Genomic DNA, 13471 nt, shown 5'->3' on the forward strand with positions numbered 1-13471 from the left:
TGTAAAAAATTTACCTTACAGAGTCTTTGTGGACCTTGTATCAAAGCCCGACAAGCCTTGCAAACAAACTTGTAAATTTTCTCACGTTCTTTCCAACCCTTCAAAAGTGCTTCCGATTTAAGTGAAGATGGCCATGCTGTATAAGCTTGTTTGCAATGCTCCTTCTCACATAGCAATGGCAACTCAAACTCCGATTCTGGATCCCAAAACTCTTTAACACTTGTACATTTACTGCCATCCCAGAACTCATCAATTCTCATATTTTCATTAGAATTGTTCGATACCAACCATTTGTCTTTATTTCGCCACATTTCCAATAATTCGTGGCATAAAGATCTACTTTTAGTAAGTAGTTTCAGTTGTTCACCGATTGAAATGTAGTCAAAACATAGCATTTCCTTTCTAGGCACTGCACATTTCTCACACTTCTCACAACATGTTAAACAATCGCGCTTTAATTTTCTCTTTCCAGTGACATTTCTATTGCATTGGCATTCAACAGTGTTACCACTATAAACATCCTCTTTGCTTGGTAGATAGAGTATTGGAGCATGTATGGAATCCTCTTTTCCTTGACATATTCTATATCTCTTTGATTCAACCATTCCAAGCCTTGTCAACATAGTAGTTAATTGCTCCCAACATGTGGGAACAGTTATTCCATTTAGACTTCCATCCCATGTTTCTGGAAGTTGGACCAATAGTTTACTCAAACTTGATCTTTTTGCGCCTTCATGTGTTGTAGACCTAGGACCACCCATATCTCCAAATAGAATTTTAAGCATACTATCTTGAAACTCCACTGAAGCTTGATGTCCATCCCAAAGAGCTTGCAACTCAATCAATCTTTGTATGATTTTATCAGCGAGAGATAAATGGCTATCCTCTCCTAAAGCATCCATGTTATCCTCTTCATCATCCAACCTAGTGCCTTCATGCATATCAGTAAATTCATCGTTCCCTTCCATCTGATGCATAGGCTCATTGTTCTCCTCTTCTTCAGGTCCACAAGAGCTGGAGTGTGGAGCATTCAAACCAAGATTCTCTGCAATAGTTTCAAATCGCTCATCAACTTGCATATGCCTTGCATAAGTTGATGGAGCGACCAAGCGGCCACCATGGCAATAAGTTTCACATCTACACCATACCCGCCTCCGTTGATTAGATGATTCAATGAGTTCTTCATTTACTACAGTATCATTGCCAATAGAGTTCTCCTCATTCACATTTCTCAAAATTGATGCGTGTAAGTTTCCAATGGAGTCTTGTTGCAAATGCACATAATACGTCCTCCGGCTCACATCTTGATAGCCAAGAGGCGAATGCCTGCACCTATAATTGCATCTACATCTCCGTAGGCTATCATCTGTTGCCATCTGGAATAAGGCACATGAAATCATAAATAAAACACCCTAGAGAACAAACACTTACATAAGCTCAACAAAGTCCATCACAAACATAGAGACATAGCATTTATAAACATGCATAAACACATTTAAAATAAACACACATAGTAGGGTCCTAAGTATGGGCAACTAGTGCCAGTCGTATAGACGGCCTCCCAATAGATATCATCAAAGCAGCCTCACCCATGGTAAAACCGTAGGTAAGCCGTTGTAGGCCATGCAAATGCACAACCTAGCAACGCCTCCATGGATAAAGAAGGACTATACCCGTGAGATTTTGTAACTTCTGGTACTTAGCTCCCACATGTAGGACCATAGATACGTGTCTAGCACAACCTAAGTGCATAGCATATCATTACATAAAAATGAAACTGCCATACCATAAGCAAATAAAAGAAATATTGCCATACCATATAGACAAGGCATAAACCCACTGAAGTAAAGAAGCACAAACAATGGCATTCACATAGGCACAAACAATAACATAGACATATAGAAACACCAATACAAACATAGGCATAGACTATAGAAACACCAATAGAAACATAGGCATAGACTATAGCATAAAGCATAAAATTGCACTTAGAATTAGGCATATAGGCATTCACATAAGCATATAGACATATAGAAGCATAGACTAAAGAAGCATAGGCAAATAGGCATTCACATTGTCTACTACATTGTCTAACATATTAAATCATATGTGTGTGTGTGTGTGTGTGTGTGTGTGTGTGTGTGCGAGAGAGAGAGAGAGAGAGAGAGAGAGAGAGAGAGAGATTCTTATGATTTCTTTTTAATGTGTGTGTATGTATATGTGTGTGTCTTTGTGTGAGAGAGAGAGGGAGAGAGAGAGTCCAATTGCAAATGGCCCCCAAATGGCCATGCTACCTACCTATAATTGCATCTACATCTCCGTAGGCTATCATCTGTTGCCATCTGGAATAAGGCACATGAAATCATAAATAAAACACCCTAGAGAACAAACACTTACATAAGCTCAACAAAGTCCATCACAAATATAGAGACATAGCATTTATAAACATGTATAAACACATTTAAAATAAACACACATAGTAGGGTCCTAAGTATGGGCAACTAGTGCCAGTCGTATAGACGGCCTCCCAACAGATATCATCAAAGCAGCCTCACCCATGGTAAAACCGTAGGTAAGCCGTTGTAGGCCATGCAAATGCACAACCTAGCAACGCCTCCATGGATAAAGAAGGACTATACCCATGAGATTTTGTCACTTCTGGTACTTAGCTCCCACATGTAGGACCATAGATACGTGTCTAGCACAACCTAAGTGCATAGCATATCATTACATAAAAATGAAACTGCCATACCATAAGCAAATAAAAGAAATATTGCCATACCATATAGACAAGGCATAAACCCACTAAAGTAAAGAAGCACAAACAATGGCATTCACATAGGCACAAACAATAACATAGACATATAGAAACACCAATACAAACATAGGCATAGACTATAGAAACACCAATAGAAACATAGGCATAGACTAAAGCATAAAGCATAAAATTGCACTTAGAATTAGACATATAGGCATTCACATAAGCATATAGACATATAGAAGCATAGACTAAAGAAGCATAGGCAAATAGGCATTCACATTGTCTACTACATTGTCTAACATATTAAATCATATGTGTGTGTGTGTGTGTGTATGTGTGTGTGTGTGTGCGAGAGAGAGAGAGAGAGAGAGAGAGAGAGAGAGAGAGAGAGAGATTCTTATTTTTTCTTTTTAATGTGTGTGTATGTATATGTGTGTGTCTTTGTGTGAGAGAGAGAGGGAGAGAGAGAGTCCAATTGCAAATGGCCATGCTACCTTCACTATAAAGAAGAGTTATTTTAGCTCTCAAAGTTTGTTCGGGGGGGGGGCATGGGGTTGGGGGTGGGGGGGTGCATGGAGTGTGGGGGGGGGGGGGGCATGGGGCATGCCAGAGGGGGGGGGAATATCATTACATAAAAATGAAACTTCCATACTATAAGCAAATAAAAGAAATATTGCCATACCATATAGACAAGGCATAAACCCACTGAACTAAAGAAGCACAAACAATGGCATTCACATAGGCACAAACACTAACATAGACATATAGAAACACCAATACAAACATAGGCATAGACTATAGAAACACCAATAGAAACATAGGCATAGACTATAGCATAAATAGCATAGAAGCATGTAGAAACATAGGCTTGCATAAACATAGGCATTCATCAATGGCAAAGAAGGCATCCATAAACATTTAAAGAGTAGATCCATAAAGCATAAAGCATAAAATTGCTCTCAAAATTTCCACAAAGAAAGAGGCTTGACCCTAAGGGTCCAACCATGGAAAAGACTCTTGTTTATGGTATCTCTTGTGCACACCATGAGCAGCTAGGCAGTGATTGGGGAGTGTCAGCTAGATTTTCTTGGTTGACCATCATCACCATCCCGATTCTTTGATGAAGAAGAGACTCGTCTACATTTGGGAGAAATTTCATGTGGATCTTATATGAGTAGTCTTATCCACCAAAGAGGAGTTAATTAGGCATCCCCTTTTTCTTAACCATAGGATTGTTGGACCAAAGTCCACATCCCTTAAGGAGGTTTGTCAAAAGAACAGTTAGCTTTGAAGAATGCCTCAAAGACTTCTGAAGGAAGACTATGAAATCCTAAAGATGCACGCAGTTGCCTTATTCTCTGAGGAACGTGCCAATCCAATACCTTTTGAATCCTCTCATGATCAATGTTGATGACTTCACTAGAAATCTTATGCCCAAGGTACAAGAGCTCTTTAGGAAAGAATTCTTAGACTCCTTCACGTCTATAACTTCTCACACCTTATTGCCGCTAATGCAATGTGGTGGGTGTTGTTAGCGCAGAATGCACCACATGGCACCTGAGAGTGAGCCAGGTATGGGATTCCTAATATCGCTAATGCAACGTGGCTGGTGTTGTTAGCACATAATGCACCACATGGTGCTTAGGATGTGAGCCAAATATGAGATCCCTAGCACCCATCCCATAGCTGCCCCATCGAAGCTCCACAGTCTCCCAAAAAGTCTGGAGAGGGGGAGATGACTATGGGGGGGTGAAGAGGCTAATACATACAGGGTCTCCCCAAGAGTAGATATGCTTATGGGATGGACATCCCCACTTAAACACATGTCAATAGCATGTGGCCTCCTCCAAATCCTTGTATTGGACATGCATTGGATCATAATGGCCGATCTTCATGGATTGATATTGCAAGCTGTACTAAGCCTTCTTTCATGTTACAACACTTAAAAAATATCCAATTGTATAGTTGATAAATGCTACTTATGAATAAGTAAAATTGCCATGTATTGGGTGGTAATGGTGAGTCTTCATGAACACTATTGTCTATTGCATCCTCACTTGCTACCATTTTTAAGAACTCCTAATATGTACCAGTATATTCAAGTATCCATCTTTTTAATTCCATCACCTAATAAACTACAAACAACCTTGGGAATATTGATGAGCTATTTAGCTAAAGAGGCATCTCTATTCAACCCCTCCATGATCTTTTTCATATGGTATTCAACGTCTTGAATGTCCTAATTTCTTTCTTAAAGACAACATCCATTGCATGATGAGTCGCACGATGCATAGCATCTAATAGCATTTTGAAAAAAACATATAGAGTACTTTGAAGCTAAATAAACCTTATCACATTGCTTTTAGTTCCATCTATTTGCCTTAAACCTTGGAGAAAGATCTCCTAGCGACACCATTAGAACATTACTTTGAAAGATTCTACTCCAAACTAGGGAGCCCTTTCCCTATACATGTAGTTCATAGACAAATGTGCAATGTCCTTTGGAGAGTCGTGGCACCTTTGACATATTTGAGACCTAGGATCTTCTAACTTACCCTCCACCTCTATCCAAAATCAAGTGTATTAGAAGATGATAAGAGAAAAAAAGGAACATTTAGTTTAATCCTCCCATCTATGATTTTCATCTCCCATAGTCTTGGAGAGTTATAGCCTATCTAGTTGATCCTTTCTATGTTTGTCTCCTACTTGAGTTTTGCACCAAGTAAAGGAGGAATCGTTTGACAAGTCTACTAGCACTACTGGTTTTTTGAGTCTTAGCTAGGTGTTTAGCCATTACCACTCACCACCTTTCTGTTGTTGGTCCATTTGTCCAAGTGGAATTCTACCATAACACTGTATTAGTAACTTTGGGAAAATCCCAATTCCCATTTTTAAAAAAATGTCAAAAATCAAAGGCCAATTGAACTTGAATTAGAAGGACATTAATAGAAAAAATCTTATGTTCAAAGATGTATTTGTGTTTTCAAGTTGAACACCATTAAGCTTGAATACAAAATCAATTGGTATTAGGAGATCTTGATCCCAGGAGCCATTCACCCTAGGATCAAATTGAAGAATAAATTTATTGTTCACTTCTTCCGACAAGTCATCAAACCCTGTGCATAAAAGAAAAAGGATGATGAGTTATTGATTAGTTAGACAAAAATGAGAAGTAAAGGAAATTACAAGAATGATGCATCAAACAAAATGAGTAATTACCATTCTCAAAGATTTATTGCATGTTTAATCCAAGTGAATCTTGTAGTCTTGTTATATATGCTTTGGCAGAAGTTCCAATGATATATGGTTGAACGTAACCTTATTTTAGGGCATACAAACAAGCTTGCATATCACTCAAAGGATTTTGCTGCTTTATCTTCTCCAAGAGACCGTCCAGCTCAAAAGAATCCAAAGTAGTTGGGTCTGTTTTGAGCTCGTGCTCTTGGACTTTTGCTGATTGTTCCTTATTTAGCTCACAAGCATCTCCCCTTCAATTACTATGTTGGGCGATCTCAAAATGACTTGAACTGCTCGATTTTTCGTAATTGGTATAATTAGGCACGATTTTTCCTAGCATTACTAGGACTCTACTTTTGGTTTCATGACTTTTACTGTTAATAAAACATCATTTGTCGGTGGTGTTATGCCTTTAATGGCAGTAATAGTAATTATACCAACGATGATAAAATTACCCCACCACAATAATTTAAGGATGCCTCTGATATCTCTTTACTAATTTTGATTTGAGAGGTAATTTCCCTCTCCTATCAAGAAGGCTTGGCCTTGGGAGCTATGGTCATAAGGAATGAGAGCTAGATGGGACCATGCTTGGAGTATAGGTTCCTGGACTGTCTCAAAGGGGGAGGTGGCTTTTGTCAGTTTTTTATTTGTAGATCGCATGTTGTCTTTTGTTGCAATGTAATATGATACATATTGCATGCATGCTTTCTTTTTTTATGCATGTAAAATGTATTATATTGCATGCTTTCATTGCAATCAATATGCATGATACATAATGCATCATATTGAATTACATGCATACAATATGTATATGTTGTGTGCTGGCATATAATCAGTATGCAAGATGCATTGTGTGTCGTGCTATGTGCACATGCATTCAACATAATGTTACATGCATTGCATGTTACATATGTAAGTGTTAAAATTTGTTTGTACACCACACGTTGCACTAACATGTTTAATTCCATATATGCAGATATTATAGTTTGTTCACATAGTTTTTTCACTTCCACACAACTTCTTCTACAAGTAGCAAGATGGAAAATTTTGTTGGTGTACTCACTGCAAGCATGGGTTAACATTGAAGTAGAACAAGGTTGTTAACCAAAGCATTTGAGAACAAGATTTCGACTAGATAAATCTTGGGGGCGTCACCTCAAAGACCATTGGCACTCAAAAGGAGGGTATTTTAAAATTCCACTATTGGGAAAAATTTAACAGGATTACAAGAACACGAGGGGATTTTAATTCAACTTTAGAAGAACAATATGTTAGTTCATAAGTAAAGAGGGGTTGGGTAGTATGGTAGAGTAGGAGTCACCAAGCACATTTTTTTGGATAGATTCCATAATCAACAATGTCATGATATAGTTTAATGAGATAAAGAACCATCACTTGCCATAGATCTTAGTGAAACAAAGATGCTAGCATGGGATAGAATCCTGACTGAGTAGAAAAAACTAGTCATTTGATTAGATAAGAGGTACATGAAACTAGTCATTTGATTAGAGAAGAGGTACAACAGAGCTTGATCTCTTAGAATCCAATTCACATTTGCTTTTTTATGTGCCATGTCGTCTAATTAATCTCTTATACATAAATAAAGAACTTTTCCTTATAATATATATATATAGGAATAATGTAACACACTCTTCTAATTTCCTAGGTGACCACCCCTTTCCTAGATAGAGGTATATATCTTAACTATTTCCTATATAGGAATGCAACATACACGTCTTATTTCCTAGGTGAAAACATCTTTTTCCTAGATAGAGGTATCGATTTCCTATATAGAAATGTAACACACTCATCTAATTTCCTAGATGACAACCTCTTTTCCTAGATAGAGGCGTGCATTTTATCTTTTTCCTAGATAGAGGTATCGATTTCCTATATAGAAATGTAGCATACTCATCCAATTTCCTAGATGACAACCTCTTTTCCTAGATAGGGGTATGCACTTTATCTAGGGAAGGAGTTTTCCTAGATATACATACCAAAATGCCTAGTTATATCTAGGAAATTTCATCCTTTTTCCTAGTTTGTGAGGTTTTCCCTATATAGTGAATAGCTAGAAGTTCCTTGTGCTCTGAGCGTAGGATTTGGACATATTTAAGGGAGGATCAGAGTCCAATCTGAACCAGTTCCAAGGCCATTGAATGTGGGTGTTGCAGTTACAGTCCAAGCTATGTATATGACACCCTTATTCGTAGATGAGCGTAGGATTTGTTGTAGAAACCAAGATCCTCAAGCTGAAAGATGCAATCCATCTCCGATGCAGGTATCCTATAGCATATAACGTAGAAGACAAATTCCACAAGGAAAACGAAACATGAAACAGCTCATAGGCCATAAGCAAAAAAGAGTCGATTTCAACCTCCATTTGTTGTAGAAACCAAGATCCTCAAGTTGAAAGATGCAATCCGTCTCCAATGCAGCTATCCTATAGCATATAACGTAGAAGACAAATTCTACAAGAAAAACGAAACATGAAACAGCTCATAGGCCATAAGCAAAAAAGAGACGATTTCAACCTCATCTTCACAATAGTCTCCATGTTCGTTGTGCAGGGCTTTCAATGTTTAGCGAAGGCAAAAGCATAGCAACCGTGAAAAGCCTTGCAAGGTCTCTCGTTGACATTTTGGCGCTGCCCTACGCAAAGCATCAAAACTACAGAAATGTCTGATCCATGCGGCAGTACGTTGCTGTGCTTAAGTCGGATTCCCAGAAGAATGGCGATGGTATGGGGCAAAAAGGACCCAGGAGCTATACCAATAAGCCCATTGGCTTGATAATCAAAAGTAGTTTGTGTAGATTCGTCGATCTTCCTCTCCTTGCACCACCTTCAGAGCTTTCTGCCCCTCTAAACTTTGAATTGAAATGGGCCAGCTGTTCTCAAAGAGCCTATTCTTGTTCGTAAGAATGAGCTTGCAACGACCTCAAAACTCAGTCTTAATACTCCCGTATTTTGTCCCTGCATTTCTGAAGCCCTCTATTCTAGTATGCAGCGTGATAAATTGCCTCTAACACTCATGTTCACCTTGCGAACGATCCAGCAATATGTCCGCTGTGGATGATCCCCACGATCAGAAATAATTGATCATGTTCATAATTCTGAATAAAGCAAAGGCTTGCCATCAAACTATTGACTGAGACTGTATACGAGACCTTTGTAAATGTAAACCGGTTCTGGAAAATGGTATCTGATCTTCGAGGCTTGCAACATTTCAGCATATACGTTCTATCCTTCCTTTCATTGGCTTCCCAAAATCTGCCCGTAATTGTTCACCTTCCAAAATCTCACATGATCGAACGCTGGTTTTGTAAAGTCTAAGAGTTTTCGACTCAAAGTCACTCTTGCTTGTGGTCTTCCATGCTTTTTAGTGATATCCATAGCCCTGGATTACACGAAGTCGTCTTGCTTGCAAGTAGCAGAAAACTTGTATAAAAGACAGCTTTGATCACCATTAATGTTAAAAAGTTATAGAACTTGGTAAGATTGTTTCTTTCATTCAGTCTGATTACTGTGTTCGTATTGCACATATGCCAACCGTCCATATGTAAAGCATTTATTGGAGACTTATGCCTCGAATTGCTAAGCATATCTAAGGTCTCCCTTCTCATTGTAATAATCTTCATGTATTTCTTAGCAATTTTGAATTTCATAACATTTCTACGTATTTACATTGCAGGTATTGCGAGTAACTGGTAATCATTGTTCCATACAAGGATATTCATTAAACAGGTACGATTACTATTTCTTGTGACATTCTTTATTAAAATAAAAAATAACAAGAATAATCTTTGAAAAAAGATACAATATGCAATATCCAGAATACATTATGTGACTTACAAAATACAGGATACACAATCATATGCAACGACAGATTCCACATTATGCAATGTACAAAATACATTATGCAATTTACAAGATCCCAAGGAATGGCACATTCCTTGGTCTTATAATTTTTGGAGAGAAACTATTGCAACTCTCCCTCCACTACCAACTTTCTATCTACTTCATAAAACAAAGATGATCATGCTTTCACATGATCATATGGTTATATACACAGCGAGCTTTATATCCACATCAATGTATGGTTGTATGCAAGATTTCAGCAATGCAACGTAATTATATATATCAATAAAACGAACATTTTTCATGCATTTTCAAGTGTGTTCTTTTTGTTATATACTTTCATGATATATCTTTACATTTGAAATGTAGAGTGAAGACGTGACTTATCATCAATTGAAACAATTTGTCATCTACTCAACTATCACGTGATTTGCGAGCGATTGATACGAGCAATCATCTATGAGCACATCTAAAGACCAGGTACTTTTCTAATATATTTGGTATCATTCATAGAAATGAAGTGAACATTTAAAGAAAAACGAGCACGTGCTTATCATATTAGTATTAAAAATAAGAAAAGACGATTACATCGCATTATTCCATCATGGCCATTCATCAATGCACATTTAGAAGAATGGCAAACCATGTGCTCTAAATTTATAACAAAAATGGAATATTGTGCGTACTGTGGTAGAGTAGAATTTGCCACGAATTCGTTCTCGAAGTTACGAGTGATACCATCTATACTAGATTCTGAGGTCGTTCCATACAAACTATCAAATACTTTTCTCAGTGTATATATTGAGAACAAGAATGATATTTCTCAAGGAAATAGAAAAAGAATGATTTGTGAGGCTTGCATAAAGTCTCCTTTTAGAAAGCTGTACTCAATTTCATATGATCCTGACTACATACGAAATATGCTAATCGCAGATATATTTCAAATGCAAATGTTGTCAGTGATTGATGTATCTTTCAATATTTCTAAAGAAATTAAATCATTGGCAAGAGGAACGTTGCAAAGAAGATCAATACTAGACAATCGTTTTGGGAAAATCCAATGACACTATTGTCAATAACTGAGCAAATACTAGCTTTCAACTCAAGAACAAATCTTATCCTCAAAAAATACTTGTCAATGTATAAAAGGACCCATCTGAAACTTGGAATTAGTGTCGTTTTCTCAAAAGCTATTGTTGACATTCTAGTGAGACACTGTAGAAACATTGATTACTCGTGCTTTGTTGCATGCAAAGTTAATGTAGGTAGCTACCCTTGTAATTCACGACTACGGGTGCAAATACAAAAGAGGGAATTTTCTTGGTCCACCCTCTACAAGGTAGAAAACTCTTCCAAACTGTAACACAAATGCCTTCTCAAAATCCACACAAGGGAGATATTCCCAACAAGCCTTGAAGCGTAACCTTGCTTTGATACCACTAAAAAAGAATTTCCAATGCTCACAAAACCACCACTTGAGAGAAATGAAATTAACCAAGGCACAGTTGTGTAGACAACGACTACCAAATGGGTACAATCTTTCCCCACTCGATGAGTGGCTCACGCTTTCTCATCTAGAGTATTTATAATATTTCACTAAAGTACAAAGAGCCAAAATTATCCCCTCCTTTCCCAAAAGTAAGGGATTACATTGAATGCCTTTTACAAAGCCTCTTTAGGCTCACTTTATAAAAAATGTATCATGCTTACTTTATTCAAAAATAGTTTATGCCGTCTTCTCAAATATTATCCAAGATTTACAATATCCATGAAATAAAAATTTGGCCCATGGCCACATGGTATGCTCATGCCACACCTCAATCAGCATCCTTGCACTAATTCCAATCCTCGGTACTAGTTCCATCACATGTACTCAAGTTGCCAATTACATTAGTTGTTAACAATCAATTGAATGTAATCCCGATATAGTTGTGCTCAAAGTACAATAATCAAACACAAAACCAATAATACTAGCAACATCAGTATCAACATGGAATCACCTGCAATACAACTATCAAGCATGGCAAATCACAATCTAGTTAGGCATCCAGAACTAAACCACACAAAGCATCCACTAGGACCCCCACCACGTCCTTTGTGCTCCTATGGAATACTTTGCCATAGTGACCCTTGACTAGAATAAAATAATGTCCAGAGCAAAAATATCAGAAATACAATTCTGTAACATGGATAGTAACAAGAAATACGATAATCTTTGAGGGGGGAGTTAGTGTAGGGTAGAGAGAGGATGTAATACAGTCAATTGTGAAAGTGATGCTTGATGTTTTTGTGTCGAACTTGTTGAATAAGGACCAGCTAGTGAGGAGTGTCTAAAAGATATGGGTAAATCAATTGTCTAGTCAACTACTAAGCAACGAAGGTCATGGGTAATATACCCTCATATTTGACCAAGTTTTGTAATCATTTTGTTTCTGTATTAATATAAGTCGGTAGTTTCTTTTTCTTTTAAACTTTCCTCTAGGTTTGAAGCCAACGTAGATATTTGATGAAGCCTTCTAGCAATGCCCTATGCATCATATCTAGCAATGTCATTCACATGAAATTCATTGCATCACTTTATAAAATTGAGATTTCTTTAATATGACTCTTATTCACTAAAATCAGTCAAAATGGCTTCAAATTATTCAAAACAATTGTGGACATTAGGGGACTAGTGTGATATAAAAATTTACGACACGATAAAACATTCAATGTACCTCATCATAAATATGTAAATGTCCGAGGTTAGGCAGATTGATCTCCACCATTTGATCTCGACCTTTTCCAAATAGGAATCTAGCCCTTCTCATGCCTACAATTAAATGCTAGATGCATGCCACCCGTAACTTGAGTTCCAATTATTGCACTGCGAAGACTCATATTAACCAGTTATCATCGTGTGACAAGGGTGGGATATTTAAAATGGTGGTGCCATGGCACGTTGATGTCCATTAGAAGAAGTGCACATCGTGCACCCTTCAATAAATATTTACATCAATGGCTAAAAAGAGATATAGATCATGAGCCATCCAATTAAATCCATAATCTAACCTACCCATAATTAATCTAACCATGGGTTAGCCCCTCCCTCCAGCCCTCCATGTGGGGGAATCAATCGGATTTGGGCATTTAGGGATGAAAAGTGCTCGAAATCTAGCTTGTGTGCTATCGAACACGTTCCAGATTTCGAGCACTTTCCTGCTCGAAATGTCCTCCCCGGCCCATTCCCCTATATAAAAACACCAGTTTCCTCATTTTCTCGCATGGTTCCTACAAGTTGGGAGTATTTTTCTTGCAACTTAAGTGTGAGAGAGATAGGATTATGGTGGTAAGTCATTTAATTGATGGTGGTAAGTCCGTGGAGCTAGGATTATGGTGGTAAGTCCATGGAGCTAGGATTATGCCTTGGAGCCAAATGGGCTCAAGATGATTGCAAAGGAATGAGGAGAGAGAGTGTTAGAGAGCAATAGGGCAAGTTATTGACTTTGGTCTTCACTTGTTGTTTGCACACATTGAAAGACAATCTCTCTTTCTTCTCTTTGGACTTGTCTCTTGTTCCCTCATTATAGTAGCTTTTGTAAATGCCATGTTCTCTTCCTCTCTTCCCTTCT

Source organism: Dipteris shenzhenensis, chromosome 32 (assembly GCF_047967505.1).
Source record: "Dipteris shenzhenensis isolate YYH24624 ecotype China chromosome 32, Dip_SZ_1.0, whole genome shotgun sequence".
In the NCBI taxonomy this organism is placed as follows: domain Eukaryota; kingdom Viridiplantae; phylum Streptophyta; class Polypodiopsida; order Gleicheniales; family Dipteridaceae; genus Dipteris; species Dipteris shenzhenensis.